Source organism: Castor canadensis, chromosome 7, assembly GCF_047511655.1.
Source record: "Castor canadensis chromosome 7, mCasCan1.hap1v2, whole genome shotgun sequence".
NCBI classification, from domain to species: domain Eukaryota; kingdom Metazoa; phylum Chordata; class Mammalia; order Rodentia; family Castoridae; genus Castor; species Castor canadensis.
Window position 1 is genome coordinate 39,166,531 of NC_133392.1, and position 18,372 is coordinate 39,184,902.

The 18,372-nt window shown below is 40.3% G+C and overlaps 1 protein-coding gene across 3 annotated transcripts in view; it reads right to left on the bottom strand.

Annotated features, from left to right (window-relative positions):
* Pcgf5 (polycomb group ring finger 5) overlaps positions 1–17,396 on the bottom strand; it is a 101,946-nt gene extending 84,550 nt beyond the window's left edge. The window contains exon 1 of one of the 3 annotated variants that reach the window (XM_020183933.2): positions 17,286–17,396. The gene's annotated coding sequence lies outside the window, so the exon portion shown is untranslated. Of the gene's footprint in view, positions 1–16,838; positions 16,978–17,285 lie in introns of those variants that run through there. The other 2 variants (XM_020183932.2, XM_074078785.1) reach the window with 2 other exon arrangements.
* Positions 17,397–18,372: the final 976 nt, after the last annotated feature.

An 18,372-nucleotide genomic window follows, 5' to 3' on the forward strand; every position in this document is an offset into this window, starting at 1 on the left:
CCACCTTCTATAACAGGAATGAAAAACAGCACAAAAATGCAGATCTATATTTAAAACAAGGGGCAGGAGCTCATTTGTTTGGTATATCTTAAGACAGTCTTCCATTCACTTTTGAGCAGCTGGCACCAAAATAAAATCACGAAATTGATTTATTAAGGTAATATACACAGAGAGATTTACTCAATGGGAGAGCATCACTGTTACACAGAAGAAGAAAATAAGTCTATTTTTAGCACCACCAATCAACTTTCCTCACCATGGTTACAGGCTATGTTTCATAACTTTCCAGAATCACAGATGATTCAAAGTGACCTTGGTAGTAATTTAGACCAAATCTCATCTTTTATACATGGGGAAACTAAAGCTTAAAGGGGTAGGGGTAGATTGTCTGACATCATGAACCTTTTCTAAAATATCATAACCAGGACTCAGGTCTCCTCACTCATAAGGAATGAGGGGAAATCATTACCTCTTATGTCCTGAGTGTTTGTGTCTCCTCAAAATTCATATGTTAAGTATTTTCGGGTGGCAATGTGTTTGAACTCAGGGCCTTGCACTTGCTGGGCAGGTGCTATACTACTAGAACCATTCCCCCAGACCCCTCTTTTTTGGATTTGATTGTTTTTTGGATAAGGTCTTGCATTTTTGCCCAGGGTGAGCCTCAGACTTCAATCCTCCTACCTATGGCTTTTTGCATAGCTCGAATTATAGGCATGAATCACACAATAGGCTTACTTGTTGAGACAGGGCCTAATTTTGTACATGGGCTAGTCTTGAACTATAGTCCTTCTGATCTCTACGTCCCAAGTAGCTAGCTTTACAATTATGAGCCACCATGCCTGACCCATATGTTGAATTTTAACCTCCAAGATGATGATATGATTACATCATAAGGGCACAATTGAGATTGATGCTTTTTATGAAAGAGAGCACAGAGAGCCAGCTAATCCCTTCTTGTGCATTCCAGAAACCAAAAAGTAGACTCTTACCAGATACCAATCTGCCCATGCCTTCAACCTAGACGTCTTAGCCTCCAGAGGTGTGATGAAGAAATGTCTGTTATTTATTAGCTAGCTAGTGTATGGCATTTTGCTATAGCAGCCTGAATGAACTAAGACATTACACCAGGAAAAATGGTATGCATTAATTTCTATCTGATTTTTATTTGTAGACTATATGAAATTGTTTCAGCAGTTAAAATTTACATGTTTCACAAGATTGAAGAAAACCTTTCAAACCACATTCTTATAGTCGTAACTTCAATGGAATTTGAAAATATAGATGAGTTTCATGCTGGCTCATGTGTTTCTTAAGGTTTTACCTGTTTCTTCCTAGCCAAGGAGGCCCATCAGAAAAAGAAGAGCTAAGCCATGTGTATTGTACAGGCCTCTAAAGTTTGTTACTACAGAGATTTAATATTTATAAAAACTTTTCTATCTTTTAAATTTTCTTCCATTTCACTTTAATGTAGATGGGTATGCATACATATACACATATGTGTATATTTAGAAAGATCTCATTAATAACTTGGTATTTGGTAAGGGTATAGCGAATAAAAATGAAAACAATATAATTCTGATGTCTTATATTACTAAGTGGCATTCATTTTGAACCTCCAACCCAGAAAGTGAAGGTTCTCAACACTTTACAAAGAAATCTTTTATTCACTTACCTAGAAACCATTGCACGGGTTTACTATGTATCAGGCTCCATGTTATGAACTGAGACTTCAAAAGAGCTTATCTTTATGCCTGCTGAGTTCACAATCTAGTGGAGATAAGTCTGAACAGATACTTGTTGTCACACAGTAAGTACTTAACGGCAGCTGTTTAATGGAAACAATGGAAATAGGTTGGAAGGAGATGACCAAGAATCGTGGGGGTAAAAAGAGAATGTCTGAAGAGAGGAGAAAATTGTCAAATGGGGTCTTGAAAGAGAAGGATTTTCCCAAGTAAAGAAGATAATAAGGAAAGTATTTCAGATGGAGGTCCCGGCCTGTGCAAGAGCAGAGATGAGAAGTGGAATGGCTCAGTTAGGTGCTGGCAGAACACCTCCTTCACACCTGTACCTCTCAGCTGCATGCTGGACAGTCTCACTTTAAATCTATAATCACCCATCTCCATGGGCCTCTAATGCTGCCCAGCAATTGCACTCCATTTCCTTGGTGCCATCTACCCTCCCACTCTCCCACACTATTCTTTCATGCCTCGTTATCTTTCTCTTCAACCTCCTACATTTCTTCCCTGATCCTGAATCTCAGCTAAGGAATGAACAAACTGCTATCTGGAGAAGTGACAGGTCATGAGGATGGAAAAAAGGTAGGGCCAGGTCAGAAGGCTTTAAGTGACACTCTGAAATTCATCCTTTATTTTCAGATACAGAGGGTAAGAGGAGGCCCCACACTTATCTCCACAAGAGAGGACTCTGGCAGAAGAATTCTAAGGGCCAAGATGGAGACAGGGAGGGCCAGTGAGGAAATTAACATAAATAACAAGTAATGAGCATCTGACTGAAGGCAGAGGCTATGAAACAGACAAAATGATCTTAGGGAAAATAATCAAAGGCGTATTTTGTGACTGACTAGTGGAGAGAGGGAAGGGAAAATTCCAACTTCTTAGCTGCACAATTATATTTACTTTTAATTCACTGGGTTTAAAGCTTATTTTCTCCAAGAAGTTGCCATTAACATAATTTTAATATACATAAAACTGTTTTCTCTACTTCTAGGATTATGTTTGTAATAATATTAAAACAATTATCATTTGAACTCAGGCCCAGATTTTTGAGAAAATTGAACCTTTAATCTTCCATGAGCAGTGTTGTTATTCCTGAGAATAACAACAGTTTTTTCATCAGGATGTTGTCATTCAGTTTTTTTTTTAGAAAAAGTAAATGCATAGAAAATACTTCAAAGTTTTCTAAATAATTGGCAAAACGTGTAACGGGAAACATGTAAATACTAGAATAGAAATCTGGCTATGCAGAAACTTTGCAAGTACATATATTTAAAAAGATATAGAGAGAGATAGTAAGAAGTAAATGGAAATATTTCTCTGAAGAAACCAGAAAGTATCAAAGCTCATCTAATGAAAGGGCACAGAGAACAGGAGGGTCTCCTAAATGAAGAGAGAACAAATTCTCATTCATTCATCATCTCAAACTTCCTTCCTTTAGGTGTCATCTGGGTTCTTCATGAAAAGGACCATTTTTCTTCCCATGCATGTTCCCAATAGTCACTGCCATTCAATCTCCAGGAACCTGAAAATCAAAAGGAATCCTTCTCCATGGACTGCATGCACAAAGAAGGTATATGAGCACCATAAAGGTTACCTAAGGTGCTTCAAAGACTGCTACAAAGTCAACCCACAAAGATCTTTACCTATGAGTCACAGTACAAGTGTGCCAAGCTTGTTAGCAGTGGTTTGTAACCCTATTTGTACATTAATGTCAAATCTGATAGATCCATGTATCAATCATATCTATCTGGATACACTTGATGCCCAGGCCGCACTCCAGACCAATTAAATCACAATCACTACAGATACCAGTGTTTTTAAAAAGCCCTCAGATGATGCTAATATACAATTGTGGCTGAGAACCAACCATTGGCCAGACTTTGCTTCTCTAAGTGTGGTTTGTAGACCAGCAGCCCCTGTGTCAGAAACACAGAGCACCACCTGAGAACCACTGACTCAGAACCTGCAATGCAATGCTATTCCCAGTCATTGGTGTGTGCCATCAAAAGTGAGAAGAAGCATTGAAGTGTTGCATCAAGTGAGTGAACTGTAAGAACTATTGATGAGATGGATCAATCCCTCACCTTAAAGACTACACTGTGCCAAGTGTGGGGGTTCACACCTGTAATTCCAACACTTGGGAGGCAGGAGGATCCAAGTTCGAGGCCAGCTTGGGCTACATAGCTAGACCTTGTCTTGGTCTCAAAAAAAAAAAAGTCACATTCTGACCCATATGTATAAATGTATATAAATATAAAGCAGTCCTCCAGAAACCACCCAGGACAGCTCCCTGTACATAGACAGGTTACTACAGAGAAGTACTAGTACTATTATGGAGCAAAGTACAGGCTTGATCACTTACTGACAGCCATTCGGATTATTTACCAGTTATCAGAATGACTTTTCCCCTGTCTCTCCCTTTCTTTCCTCCTCATCTTTTGACCTGAAAGAGATCACACTAGTTCACATCTGAGAGAGAGAAGATCTGACTTGAAACAGAAGCAGTGAGGATAAGATAGAAAGAATACAAAAGATGTTTATCTAGGAAGCAGAAACAAAGATGCTACTTGGCTAGAGAAGTTAGTCCTTGTTGCCTATTAGAAGTAGCTCTGAGCTTTTAAAAACCGAAGCCCTGGGATTCACTCAAAGCCAAAATCAGAATCTTGGGATAGGGAGTCATTTGAAGTTGCTAAAAGCTTTCCCAAAAATTCTGAGACAGAATGAGTGCTAGAATCACAGTTGTAGGGTAGAATTCTAACTTCAAAGCAAAAAATGTTTCTTAACTTTTGTTACACAAATTTCTAAAGCTCTGGATGCATGTAAATCACTCTCTAATCTACTTACACCACTACGTTCCTTTTTTCTTACTAATTGTATTTTTACTGATGTAACCCATGAAAATTATTTAAAAACTCAAAGTGTACTACCAGAATTAAAATGAAAAATAGCAGTACCCTGTCTCACTCTGCACTCAGTCTCAAAGACAAATAGCTGTTTCTTCTGATATTTAATTTTAGATTCATAAACAATATGTATATTCCAACATTTATTGATTTATTAGTTTTAGACACTTATTATGTATCTAAATTTATCATTATATATTATATCATTATATACCAGCTTATCATCTTCCATTAAATTCCAGTTTCCTTTGCAGTCAGGCATGGCCAGGGTCAATATCTTGGCTATACTTTTTAGGACAGTTGTACCAATTATTATTAAACTACTTCTGCACCAGCTGGTAAGGAGCTGCTGCCTAAGCTTCTCCCAATCTCTTTTTTGGGACACTCCAACCCACCATTCCTCACAATCCAGAAAACAGAGGGTTAACATCCCAATTCAGCTGGGAGCCTTCAGGACCTGCCTCCCTCTACAGCAGACCTGTGTTCTGACTTGTCAGTGGCTGGGCTACCAGTTATGAAATGTTCTGAATACTGCCCCAGGTGTGACCATGTGATTAAATTTTTTCCATTAGAATAAGTGAAAGTGATGCATGTCACTTCCAGGCTTGGACCTGGAACCTTAATCCCATGTTTCTCTTTCCTGTTCTTATGAACAGGGCCAGAGATGGTGAGTGACCAGGTTTTGGCCTCACAGATTAGGGAATGCCTTAGAGGATACCTGGGGGATAAGATGGTAAAAATCTGGGCTCTTGAATGACTATGTGGAGCAGACACATCAGCCCACTTGAAATTCTCACCTTGAACTAACACACAAGACAAAATTATAAATTAATTTGTTCTTTAAATCACAATGTAGGGGGGTGGTCTGTAACTAGAGTAGTAATGATTTGTATTATTATGATCTATGTAAATATCTGCTGAGCCATTTTCACTGTTTCTTTTCTCCTATGACCACCTATTTTTCTATAGTTTATAGTTCCATCCCATTTACCAGGTTTTTGAATTGATAATTCATCCCAAATGCTTCACAGGTAGTAGAAAACCTCTCTGAAGAACATTTTACATTTGGTCAAAGGTATCAGATCATTCATCAGTTTTATTTTTGTTTTCACTTGAAAATTCCTGTAGATCATCCTTCCTGGAGTCATCCTCTTCCTATTCTGATCTGGACTGGGTTCTCTCTAGGGCTGCCATATGTTACTGTCATTCTGGAATTTTATTTAATCTTCTCTCTGTGTTTAACTACCTGTTTCTGGACTTTCATATATTATTATTTGTTGGGATACTCCCATATTTTTATTTTAAACATACCATCCAATAGCTTCATATGAAACAATGCATAGAGAATACATTTTTTAAGATCTTCCATGTTCTCCAAATGCTGCTATGAATAAAAGACCCACACATAAATCCACACAGCCACAGCCCCGTGATTTTTGACAAAGGAGCCAAAACACCTGATGGAGAAAAAGACAGCCTCTTCAACAAATGTTGCTGGGAAAACTGGATATCCACATGTAGAAAACTGAAACTAGATCCATATCTTTCACCCTGTACAAATACCAATTCAGTGGATCAAAGACCTTAATATAAAGTTTGAAACTAGTGCAGAAAAGAGTAGGGAATACACTGGAACACACAGGCAGAGGCAATAACTTCCTAAATAGAACTCCAATGGCTCAGCAACTAAGAGAAAGGATTAACAAATGGGACTACATGAAACTAAAATCTTCTGCACAGCAAAGGAAACAGTAATCAGACTGAAGGGGCAGCTCACAGAAGGGGAGAAAATATTTGCCAGCTATACATCTAACAAGGGATTAATAACCATAATTTACAGGGAACTCAGAAAAAGCCCCTAAACTCCCAGGGAATCAATGACCCAATGAAGAAATGAGCAAATGAACTGAACATAACTGTTTCAAAGGAAAGAAGTACAGAGGGCTAAAAAACACATGAAGAAATGCTCACCATCTCTGGCCATAAAAGAAATGCCTTCCAACTCACTCCTGTGAGAATGACTGTCACCAAGAACACAAACAACAACAAATGTTGGTGAGGATGCGGGGAAAAAGGAATCTTCATACACTGTTGGCAGAAATGTAAGTTAGTACAACTATGGAAAGTAGTATGGAGGCTCCTCAAAAAACTAAAAATATGATCTAGCAATGCCACTCCTAGGCATATATCCAAAGGAATGCAAGTAAGGATACATAAAGACATTTGCACACCCATGTTTATTACAGTATTATTTACATAGCCGAACTACAGAAACAGCCCAGATGTCCTACCACTGATGAATGGATTAAGAAAGGTGATGATGGTTTAAGAAGAGGATTAAGAAAATGGAATTTTATTTGGCCATAAAGAAGAATGAAATTTTGTCATTTGCAGGTAAATAGATGGAACTAGAGGACATCATGTTAAGTGAAGTAAGCCAGGTTCAGAAAGACAAAAGTTGAATGTTTTCTCTCATGTGTGAAAGACAGTTCCAAATATAAATACAAGCATTATCAGATATATGTAAATATACATAAACTTTCCAGAAGTGGAGACTCTAGGCATCTCCTCTCTTAGAGGAGACTAAGGGAGGAGGAAGAGAAGAAAAGAATGATACAGAGTGAATAATATTGAACTACATCACATCTATGTAGGAACAAGAAACAATGAAACACACTGAAAACTGTTGAATAATATAGGGTAGGGGAAAAGGTGAGAAAAAATAGTAGAGGGGGTTAGACTGAATCAAGCACAATGTATTTATAGGTAAACACATCAAGGCAAAATTCCCACTGAACAATGAACAGACACTTAAACAATGAAGGAAAGGAATGTAAGATCTTGCTGGGGGGGGGCACTAGTGGGAGTGAGAGGGTAAATGAAGATGGTAAAAGGAGGGTTGAGGTACTTTCTATACTTGTATAGAATATAGAACACTGAAATCTGTAGAAGTCATTTTAAGAAAGGGAGTGGGGGAAAAGGGAGAATAATGGAGGGAATGAACCAAACTGGAGTACAATATATGTATATATGGAAATATTACAACAAAATTTCCTGTATAACTATTATATATTAATGAAAACATTAAAAATATTCTCATACTTGATAGTTTGTGTTTAATATTGTGGATTGAAAATAACTTCCCTCTGAATTCTGAAGGAATGAATCCATTATTCTTAGGATTCCAGTGTTGCTGTGCAGACATCAAAGGCCCTTCCACTGTCTAATCTTTTTACATGTGACCTGCCTTTTTTGTAGAATTTAATATATTTCCATATCCTTAGCAGATAGAAATTTTACAGTGATATGATTGGTACATTGGATGTCTTTTGTGCCTAATCCTCAAATATTCTATACTTCTGAAAAATTTTCTTGTATTACTTCCTTGATAATTTCTTCCCTTTACTCTACAATCTCTTTCTGGATTTTTCACTAGTACAATATACCTGTTGAGTGATTCTTTAATTTTATTTCTTCTGCCCTGTCGCCGTTTTTTTTTTTACTTCTACTTTATTTGCTGGCCTTCTCGATAAAATTTTCTTTTCCCTTTCCCTCCCCCTCCTACCCTTCTTTCCTTCCTTCCTTCCTTCTCTTTTCTTTCTCTCCCTTCTTCCCACCCTCTCTTGCTTTCTTTCTTGGTACTGGGAGTTCAATCCAGGGCCTCAAATTTGCTGGACAAGTGCTCTACCACCTGAGCTAAGGGCACAGACCTTTTATTTATTTATTTGAGATAGGGTCTTGCTGGCCTTGAACTCATGATTCTCCTATCTTCACCTCTCGAGTAGCTAGGATTGTGGGTATGGGACACCATACCCAACTTGCCATTTTGTTTTTAATTTCTATATTATTATTTCTTGACTATTATTTCCCATAGTCTCTGTTCTGATTTCATGAAAGCAGTATCTTCTCACCTCTTCACATATGAATTATAGGCATGCTGGCCTTGCTTTTGATCTTTTTCTCTTTGCATTTTTGCTTCTTCCAGAATGTTTACATTTTTCCTTCTTTCTTTGCTTTGGTTTCTGTCTATTTTGTTGAAGGCTTTGTTCAAATGCCTTATTCACTGGCTATCTTAAGAGCAAGACACTGAAATTCTGACTTCAAGTTCCAAGTTCACAAGGGAGGGGAAGAAGTGGGGTAGAAGGGTTGTTGACTGAGGGGTTCACTGTAGGAAAAATGTGCAGTAATAATTCAGTTTTTTCATTGTCATGCCAGTATGTCAGTATCTGTAGGTTCTTTCTCTAAGAATAGTCTTTTATGTCTTGCCTGAGTACTTACCAGAGTATCCTGAGGACAGGGTGGGTGAAGAATATTTGGCCTCAATGTTTAGTGTACAGAATTTCATTAAATTCTTTTTTCATTTGATCATTTTACCCTTCCTCTCTATTTTGTCTGTCATTTACAAAGCCAGAACCTGTAATTTATTTCAATTTCTATAGAGAAAAAATATCCAGTCTTTGGCAAAGATTTAATCTTGCTACATGGGACAGAGGAAGCAAACTTCTAGATCCTTTTCCAGATGTTTAGTCCTTCATTTTGACACTTAGACACCCTGATTCAATACCTCTAACTTTCTGGGATTCTTGGGGATAAACTGGCTGTTTCTTTCCAGGACCTGCTCCAACATCTCTTAAAGAAAGGAATCAACTCTCTCCAGCATACTAAGTCAGTTACTACTGACTTAGTCTATTGCTTTTTATCCTCTAAAACTTTGCTTGTGACTCCCATCTAACTATTGCCTCCTCTCATGTTCACCATTATTAATGGTGTTTGTTACAGTTTGTATATGGAGTGTCCCCCTAAAGTCTCATGTTTAAAGGTGCCATTACCAGTGTGTAGCACCACTGGGAAGTGCTGAAAACTTCAGGAGATGTGTCTAGCAGAAAGGACGTTAGGTTACTGGAGGTGAGCCCCTCAATGGTGTATTGGGACACAGCCCCATTCATCTCTCTCTTTGCTTCTGGGCCACCAGGAGGTGAGCAGTTTTATTCTGCAATGCACTCCTTGCCATGATGGTCTACTCTGCCACAGGCCCAAAGACAACAGGGCTAAGTGACCATGGACTAAAGCCTCTGAAACTGTGAGTCAAAATAAATCTTTCCTTCAAGTTATTTATTTCAGGTATTTTGTCACATTGACGCAAAACTGACCAGCACAGTATTTTAGGAAGGACTGACAGTAAACATGTTCAATCTACCAAAGAAAAAGTTTTTTGCAGTGTTGGGAGTCAAACCCAGGGCCTTGTACATGCTAAGCATCCCCAGCCCTCAAGCTACCAAATTTTAATCTGAAGCCTCATTAACCAAATCACACAACCAAAGAAACTGTCACCAAAATGAGTCTTTATTAGTTTTTTAACACTCACAGATTTTCTGGTTAATAAATACATTTGAGTAGCTAAAATACCTTCCCAATTACCTTACTATTTATTAAGATGTGAGAAATGTGTTTCCTTTTTTTTATTACTGAAAAGAGTTCTTTATTGGATTATACAAATTACTTTTAATATATTAATTCATTAACTTAGTCATAAAACACAATAGGATTTATCACACTAGATTATAACTAAACAAAGGAGATACGTGTTTTATATGCAATACTTTTTCACTGAGTTCTTCTTGCCATGTCATATTTAACCTATGGTGACCTGTGCTGGAAGATAGTTGCCTTGATTACTGTCAAGTATTTTTCAAGACATTTGTGTATTGCACAAAGCCATCAGCAATACTGGCTTCTAAAGACAGGCAAAGGAGGGATGATGAGAAATTTTAAAAACATAATCAAGCATGAGGACTTTTCTCACATCCAAAGGATCAGAACCTTTTTACTCTCATCCAAAGGACACACATTGAAGATGCTTAGCCTGAGGATCTCAATCTTTAGCAATTGTCCTAAACACTAAACTCACAGTGATGAGAATAAATTCTAAGGAGGACTACAAAGTAAATGACTAATATTACACTTTGATCTAATTTCACTCCAAAGGAGCACATATTTTGGAACTGGCAAAACTTAATAACTGCCTCTTGTTACTCCTCATGACTATCCTGAAAAAACATACCACCACCAAGTACCTAACAGTAGAAAAGATTCTCCATGGGGAAACGTTAAATTGCCTAGTTTTTGAACTGGTTGATGTTGACACAGATGCTCACTTTTTAAAATTCATTAAAGTACACATTCACATTTCAAAAGTTTCTTGTATATGTGTATACTTTATGATAAAAAGAAATTTTAAAAAGAAGTTAAAAGAAATAGATGAAGTAGAAATTTCACTTGTCAGTAAACATATTGCCTTAATCTCACTTGGTCAGAATTATCTTAGGGTCTAATAGGTAATTTTTAAAGCCTAAACTAGGGCTAGAGGAGTGGCTCAAGTGGTAGAGTGCCCAAACTCCAGTCCCACCAAAAAAACTTTAAACTAATGTCCCATCAGAAAAATTTACATTTGTTGTTTTAGTCAAACCACTTTATTTAAAATGAAAGTTCTTAAACTTCACAGTTGACATCACATCCCCTATGTTACCATACTGATACCTCACATTTATATAACACTAGCTATTTGCAGAGATTTCAGATCAAATTCCTAGGAGATACAAAAAAATTAACAAGAAGGAGGCTCTGAGTTCAAACCTCAGTACTGCCAAAAAATAATTATGTTGGCTCTTGTGGGTCTTTAGCCTTTCTATATAAAGTTTAAAATCTTTCAATATTCAGAAAATAATTTGTTGGAACTTTAATTGAGATTTCATTGGCTCTATGAATCAAGTTGGGAAGTTTTGAAAATATTGAGTCTGCCTATGCATGAATATGGAATCTCTACTTAATTTTTCTTTGGTAACTTTCATCAATTCTACAGTTTTCATCACTTAGATCTTATGCATATTTTGCTAGATTTATACCCAAGTGTTTTATTTCTTTTTTGGGTGCTAATAGAAATTATACTGTATTCTTAATTTCAAATTTCACTTGTTCATTACTGATATACAGGAGAGCAACTGACTTTTGTAATTAATCATGCATCTTGCAACTCTGCTATAATTTTTTATTATTCTGAGAGGCTCTTTTGGTTGATTCTTTTATACTTTATAGATAATCATGTTATCAACAAAGATGGTTTTATTTCTTCCCTCCCAATCAATATCTTTTATTTCCTTTTCTTGTCATATCACCACGTTTTTCTACAAATAACTTCTTTATCATGATCAGGATGATCATGCAATTCATTATTAAAAAGGGACTTTTAGAATAAAAATGGACATTATGTGCCCAAATATTATAACAATAAACAGGGATAACAAATGTGAATGGAGACTCTCCTGTGTAATTGAGATGTAAGGTCCAACCTACCTTGTCCTAGCCCTCCTAACTGAACACTAGGAGGTAATTAACACTAAGTAATTAATGCACCTAGTGTTCCTAGTGCATTAATTACCTTCTACTCCTTCCCTCTCTATTGTTATCTGCTCCATCCACAAAAACTCCCAGGCTTTATGATTTTGTTTTTCAGTGTATGATTTTTTTTGCAGTGCTATGGATTTGAACCCAGGGCATTGTACATACCAAGCAATCACTCTATTGCTGAGTTACATTCTCAGTTCATGCTTTTAAGAAAGTTTCATTGCTACTCTCATTACCTCAAGTTATTATCCTCTGTAATAATCTTCTCTCTCATACATTCTCACAGGTTTACCATCCTCCTCCATAAAGATACTGCTTCCAAATCTTCATCTTTAATATCTCATCCATCTGGATAGTCCATAAGCACAAAAGAGTGAATATATCCAAATCATAACTTGTAATCACATCCATTAATTAGACAAATATTTATTGATTGAGCACTACTTGTAGATGATTTACTAGATCTTCCTGCCTATTTCAATTCCTGCAGACATCATCCTAGATTATGTTGCTTCTATCTTATACTTCTCCTTCAATTTCCATGTCCAATTAGCCAACATGCTATGTTGCATTTACGCCTACCATATCTCACTGAACCCACATGCTCCCCCACAATTCGGGTTTGCATTGCTTCTTTTCAGGAGGCTATTTTAATAGCTTTCTGTGTATGTACCTACTGTAGCTCCCATGCAGATTAATTTTAAAGCACAGCTTTGACCAATTATTACCCCACTTACCAAGTCTTTGATGTTCTCTATTACCTACTCAATAGGCTCCTTAGACTAGCATTTGAGATGCTTCACAATGTGGTCCTCATCTTCCCATGAGCTCTTCTTTCTCACTAAACTCCCTTCAGGCTCCTCAATCCCCAGATTAACCACATTCTTCTCCATTTCTAGATATGTTATAGATTCTTTCCCTCAAGTCTTACTATGAGCTGGTCCTCAAATCTCTGTCAAATGAAGTCCTACAATTCTTTAAGACTTTGCTCAAAATTCCCTAATTAATTCTTCCCCAAATTTTCTAGCTATTAATAGATTTTTTTCTTTAAATCCACAAAGTATTTTCTTTATCCTTAACAGTTCTTCCATGCGATACAGCCTTTGTTTACCTGTATTATCCTATTTGATTCTTACACCTCTCACAGAAAGGAATGTCTTATTAACCTATATCCTCATTATACTGCCTTACATACAGTAAGCTAAATGAACTAATATCCAAGTTAGCTGTATCCATACAATATATAACATAATGAAAATGTAGCAAATGTCATCAAAGGTACTTAAAGCAAATTCTTAAGAAGGTCTAGAAACATCATTTTTTTTTTTTGGCAGTTCCTCTTGTTAGATCAAGGATATAGGAATCATTTTAGTTACACTAAAACCACAGAAGTGTACATTCTTAATTGGTTACTAAAACCAGAGTCTGACAAGACCTTAGAGAATTTCCCTCCCCCATCCCAGCACCAATACCACAGGTGAGAAAACTGAAGCTGTGAGATATTAAGCTGACCCTGTATTTACATAAATAAGCAGTATAGAGTAGTTTTCATTTATTAAGGGCCTTATATACATCAGAGCCTTTATATATAATGCTAGTCTTACAATAATCCTTTGTGAATCCAGAGTAGGAAAAATCTATTATTAGTCAGAAAATCCTTCAAGGTAGATGTCATTTACCCCTACATTAGAGGTAAGAAAATTTGCCCCAAAGGTAAGTAGCTTGTTGTGGGGAGTACTGCTTGTTAGAGACAAAGCTGAGTTTTAGCTCCAATTCTGTCTGGCTGTAAAAGACCTGGCTTTTCTATTGAACATCATGATAGACACAAGAGCTACTAGATGTCCTGGTATTTTTCTCCAGCGAATAATTATGCCAACTAAGCCACTATGCCCACTATAAATTCTAAGCCATTTTTTTTAAGTCATGGAGGCATGAAAATTAAACAGTTGCTTTATCACTATAAAAGTCCTAAGGGTAATTTTTTTTTTTTACTGCCAACATTCTAATTGTATTGCCAAAAACTTCAATCTGGATAAAAAGGATGTTTTCCAGCTGTATTTTCTACTTAAAAGTCATTTGTTAAACCACATTCAAAAGTATATGTTGAGTCCCTAGATGTCCAAGGGACGTGAGAGAATATGATTTTACTCAGAGTTCTCCAGCAAGACTGAGACAATCTACTAATGGTAGGATCCATTTCTCCCAACCTATGGGCACCCTGGTTTATGCTCCAGAGTGGGAGTAAGGATTCTTGATTTTAATCCCAACCCTGAATCTTGGACAAATCATTTCTCTGTGCCTTAGCTGCCACAGAGAAAAGATTGGGAAAAAGGAAAGAACTATGTCAAATAATGTCACGATCACTTTTGCTCTACAATGCTGCCTTCTCTGAGTTCATGAGATTATACTTCTGAAAGTGATCACAGCTACTATTATAGAGAATTGGAAGGTGACCACTCTTCTTTAGCAGCGACTTTTCAAGTGCTGAGTTCTGAAAGTAGTGGTACAAGACTGAAGCTAATCGATAAGTCTTCAAAGTTTATTATTTATGATAAAATAGAGAAGTTTTAAACACTACATTCAAATCCTTCTTCCATTATATTACTGACTTATAGCTTTAATTCTTTATAATTCAATTAAGATGTTTAAAATATGGCAGGTGTGCTGGTACATGCCTGTTATTCCAGTACTCAGGAGGCTGAGGCAGGAGGAGGGCCAGCCTAGCTACATACACAGTAAGTTTCAGCTAGCCTGGGCTACATAGCAAGACCCTGTTTCAAAACAATAACAAAAGAGATGTTTAAAATAGAATTTTAAACAACTTTTTATCTACTCTTCTGTAGACAAATTAGGGTCTCTGCAGAAAAAAAATTTAATATTCATTTGGTAAAATAAATACTTCATATTAAGTGAGACTTACTATGGACCTTTCCCCACTACAGCTAAGTTTGAGGTTGCTTTACAGGCAGTGGGAAGAAGAAAGACAGAAATATCAGTATTTCAAATGAATGGAAAAATAGGACTGTGAGAATTTCACTTTGTTGATTCCACTTCAATATGTTGCACTCTTGTTTTCAACTAGCAGATAAATATTTTTTAATCATCTTCTAACTTATACAGCAGTGTACTTTATCTCAGCGAGGCTCCACATGCCTTACCTTTCTTTATGTTAACCATCTTAGGGTAGGATGTTAAAATTTACCTTATGCTGTGACTTAACAGGAAAGAGAAAATAAATTAATCAAAAGAAAATTAGAAGAAAAAAAGAAAATTTGAACTGTACCATGTTGGTAACTTGAGCACAAAAGGCACTGAAAATTTTCAAATATCAAAGATAGTCCTACCAAGAAATCAGAAAGACAAAGATTATTCATTCACTAGTCAACAAATACTAGGTGTCTAATATATGCCCAGTTCTGTTCTGGATGCTAGGGTTATAACAGTGAGCAAACAGGCACTCCCCTGCCATGGGGTCACATTCTTTTAGAAAGAGACCAGACCTAAAGAAAACCGAACAAAATAATGATAGCAATTAAATGCTATAAGAAAAATAAAATAGGTCTGTGGGGTGGTTTCAGACAGGAAAGGTCAAGATCTATGTAAGGTAATCAAAAGGGCCTCCGTGGGCCCCTGCCATTTGATGTAAGCCCTAAATGAGGAGAAAACTTTACTCTTATTCCAAGTGTGGGGTGGAGTGCGAATGAGTCAGATTAGTGTTGCAGGAGGATCACAGGGGGAAAATTCCATATTCATGAATGAAAAACTAGATTCCATTTACAATTTGGCCTTAAAAAACTCAAAACCTAATCGTTAAGTCTACCTAAGGAGTCACTTGTTTTTAAGACCCACTTGCCTTCTAAATTTTGCTAATCACTTGCCAGCTACCTAAGTAGACTCGATTACCAGAAAAACTCCTTCAAAGTCGAATACCTCCTTCACTTGACACCATTCAAATTCTACATGAAACTGGACATCCCTGCAGCGAATCAGCGCTCCTCCACCAACTCCTTAATGTAACCAGGTGGAATCCTGTAACCCTTCCAGAAACGTGAGACAAACCTCAGGGAAGGTGGGGAACCTGACACTCTCAAAGTTGTGGTGGAAGTGGGAAAAACCGCCGCCCTTTTGCAGGAACTCTCCCCCACCCCTCCAGGCGTCATCACTGCAGAAGGGCCGCTCTCTGGGGTCAGAGGCACACGACGAGTACGCGCGCGCGTGTGTACCCCGCATGAATCATAGGAGCCGGGTCCGCGGGGCGATGATTCATTCACTGCCCTGGAGCTCACGGCCACACGTTTTGGGCGTACTATGACGGCCGCACACGCAGCTTCCTTAATATTAAACAAATGTTTCAAAGTACAAACGCCTGGAGCCAGAAACGTGTAGACCAAAGGCGAGGTGGCAGCGAGGAAACAGCACGTTTGGGCCGCTGCTGGAGTGTTCCCCGGGCGGGGAAGGAAGCGGCAGGCAAGGCATCCCCCTCACCCCACCCCCGCACGCGTGCGGGAGGGGCCCGCAGAGGCGCGGAGGGCGCACAGGTGGATCCCCGCCCGGCCCTGCCTCCTGCCGCTCCCTGCCACTCGCGGAAGGCCAACGCGCCCTCGCCAACGCGCCTCCCGCTCGCCGCTTTCCTCTCCGTGACATCTTATATAATAACCCAAGCTAATCAAAACGGAAGCGACGCGCGCTGCCGGGGGCCGGTCTGCCTGCCCCGAGCAGATGCTCACGCCCAGAGCCCGCGCCCCCCAAACTAGACGCCCAGACGCGCGGCTCCCGGGAGGGGGAAGGGCCCGCCTACTCGGCTTGTCCCTTCTGGGCGAAGGCGCTGCTGTGGCCGGTCCCCATCAGGAAGCCGAGAGCGTCACAAACTGCGTCAGCTTCTTCAAAGACATTTCATGGTCTCCCTCCAGCCCGGGAGCCGCTGCTCCCGTGTCGGGGCCGCGGCCCGAGCTGGCAGGCGCCCCTCTGGGGAGGAGAAAGTTCCTCGGGGCCCTCCCCTTGCCCGCACAGCGCCCAGCCCCTCTCCGCGCGCCGCCCGCCCCGCCGCGCAGCCCGCCAGCCCGCACCAATGTCAGGTTGGGCAACTTGTGACCCACGGCGCCGCGCGGCCCCTTCCAGCCCGCCAGGATCGCCGGGCGCCCGGGGCCTCCTCCCTCCCCGGCCCAGCGAAAAACAGTCACACCAGAAACTTCCTCGGGCCGCGCCGGGCCGAGACCCCGCCTCGGTCCTCGTGCATCGCCCTTACCTTGCTCTCGAGAGGCCACGATCCGCGCCAGGCGCGTGGTGCGTGAGCGCGCGCGCGCGTGGGGCGGTAGGTGAGGGAGCCCGCGCCGGCGGGGGCGGGGCGGGGCAGAAGGGGGTGCGAGCGGCGCGGGGCTGGGGGCTGGGCCGGCCCGGCAAGAGGGCGGGCGGGCGCGCGCGAGGGCAGCGGAGCCCGCGGTGGCGGCGGCGGTGGCGGCAGCAGCGGTGACGGACGCGGGGCGAGCGCGCCAAGGGGGCGGAGGAGTTGCCGTGGGTTTGTTTACGCATTGCTGCCCGGCTCGGGGCACAGCCCGCACTCCCTGATTGGACACAAACTGGGGCACAGCCTCTTGCCGCCGCCCGCGAGGCCTCCTCCAGCCGCCACCGCGCAGCTCCCGGAGCGCCTGCCGGGTACGGCCCACAACGGTGGCCAGGCCTGGAGGGGACGAGAGCAGCGGCTGTCTAGGGAGGGAGTGGAGCCAGTCATTCGCCCTGGGTTTGCGATTGCCCACCTGTAGTGGCCCGACCTTGGCAAGGAGAAACTCGAAAGTTCTCAGGCTGGACTTCTTAGCATCTAGTAGCAGAAGGGCCTCCCCCACCTCCACCCCTAGGAAGCCTGGCCTTGAATAGGTAGAAGAGCAGCTGGAATATATTCCTATGCCCCTTTGGTCGAGTGGAGGCTGCTTGTATAAGCTGCCCTTTGGAGCTCCCTGTTTCTTTCTCTCCTTGTGCTTCTCTGCTTCTAATCCGTCTTTTGCACAGCACTCAAGTTGCCCTCCCAGCAGTGACCTTGCTGCTCTGACGCCGAAAATCTTCCCACGATGATTTTCCATGGTCTCAAGCTCCAATGCCTAAGTCTCAAAGAGTTCCCGATCTGGAAGCTGAGACTTCCAGATCCCGAGCTGGATCTTCACCTTTCAGCCTCCTGTCCACTGCCCAACCATCACCTTAAAGCCGGTGTCTCCAAACAACGCCTCAAATGTCTCTGACCTTTCACACTCTCCATTTATCCCTCTCTGTTCTCTACTTTATCTCCTGCCGCCTGTCAAATCCTCCTAGACTAAGTTCTACCACCTCCTACCCATTTAAGT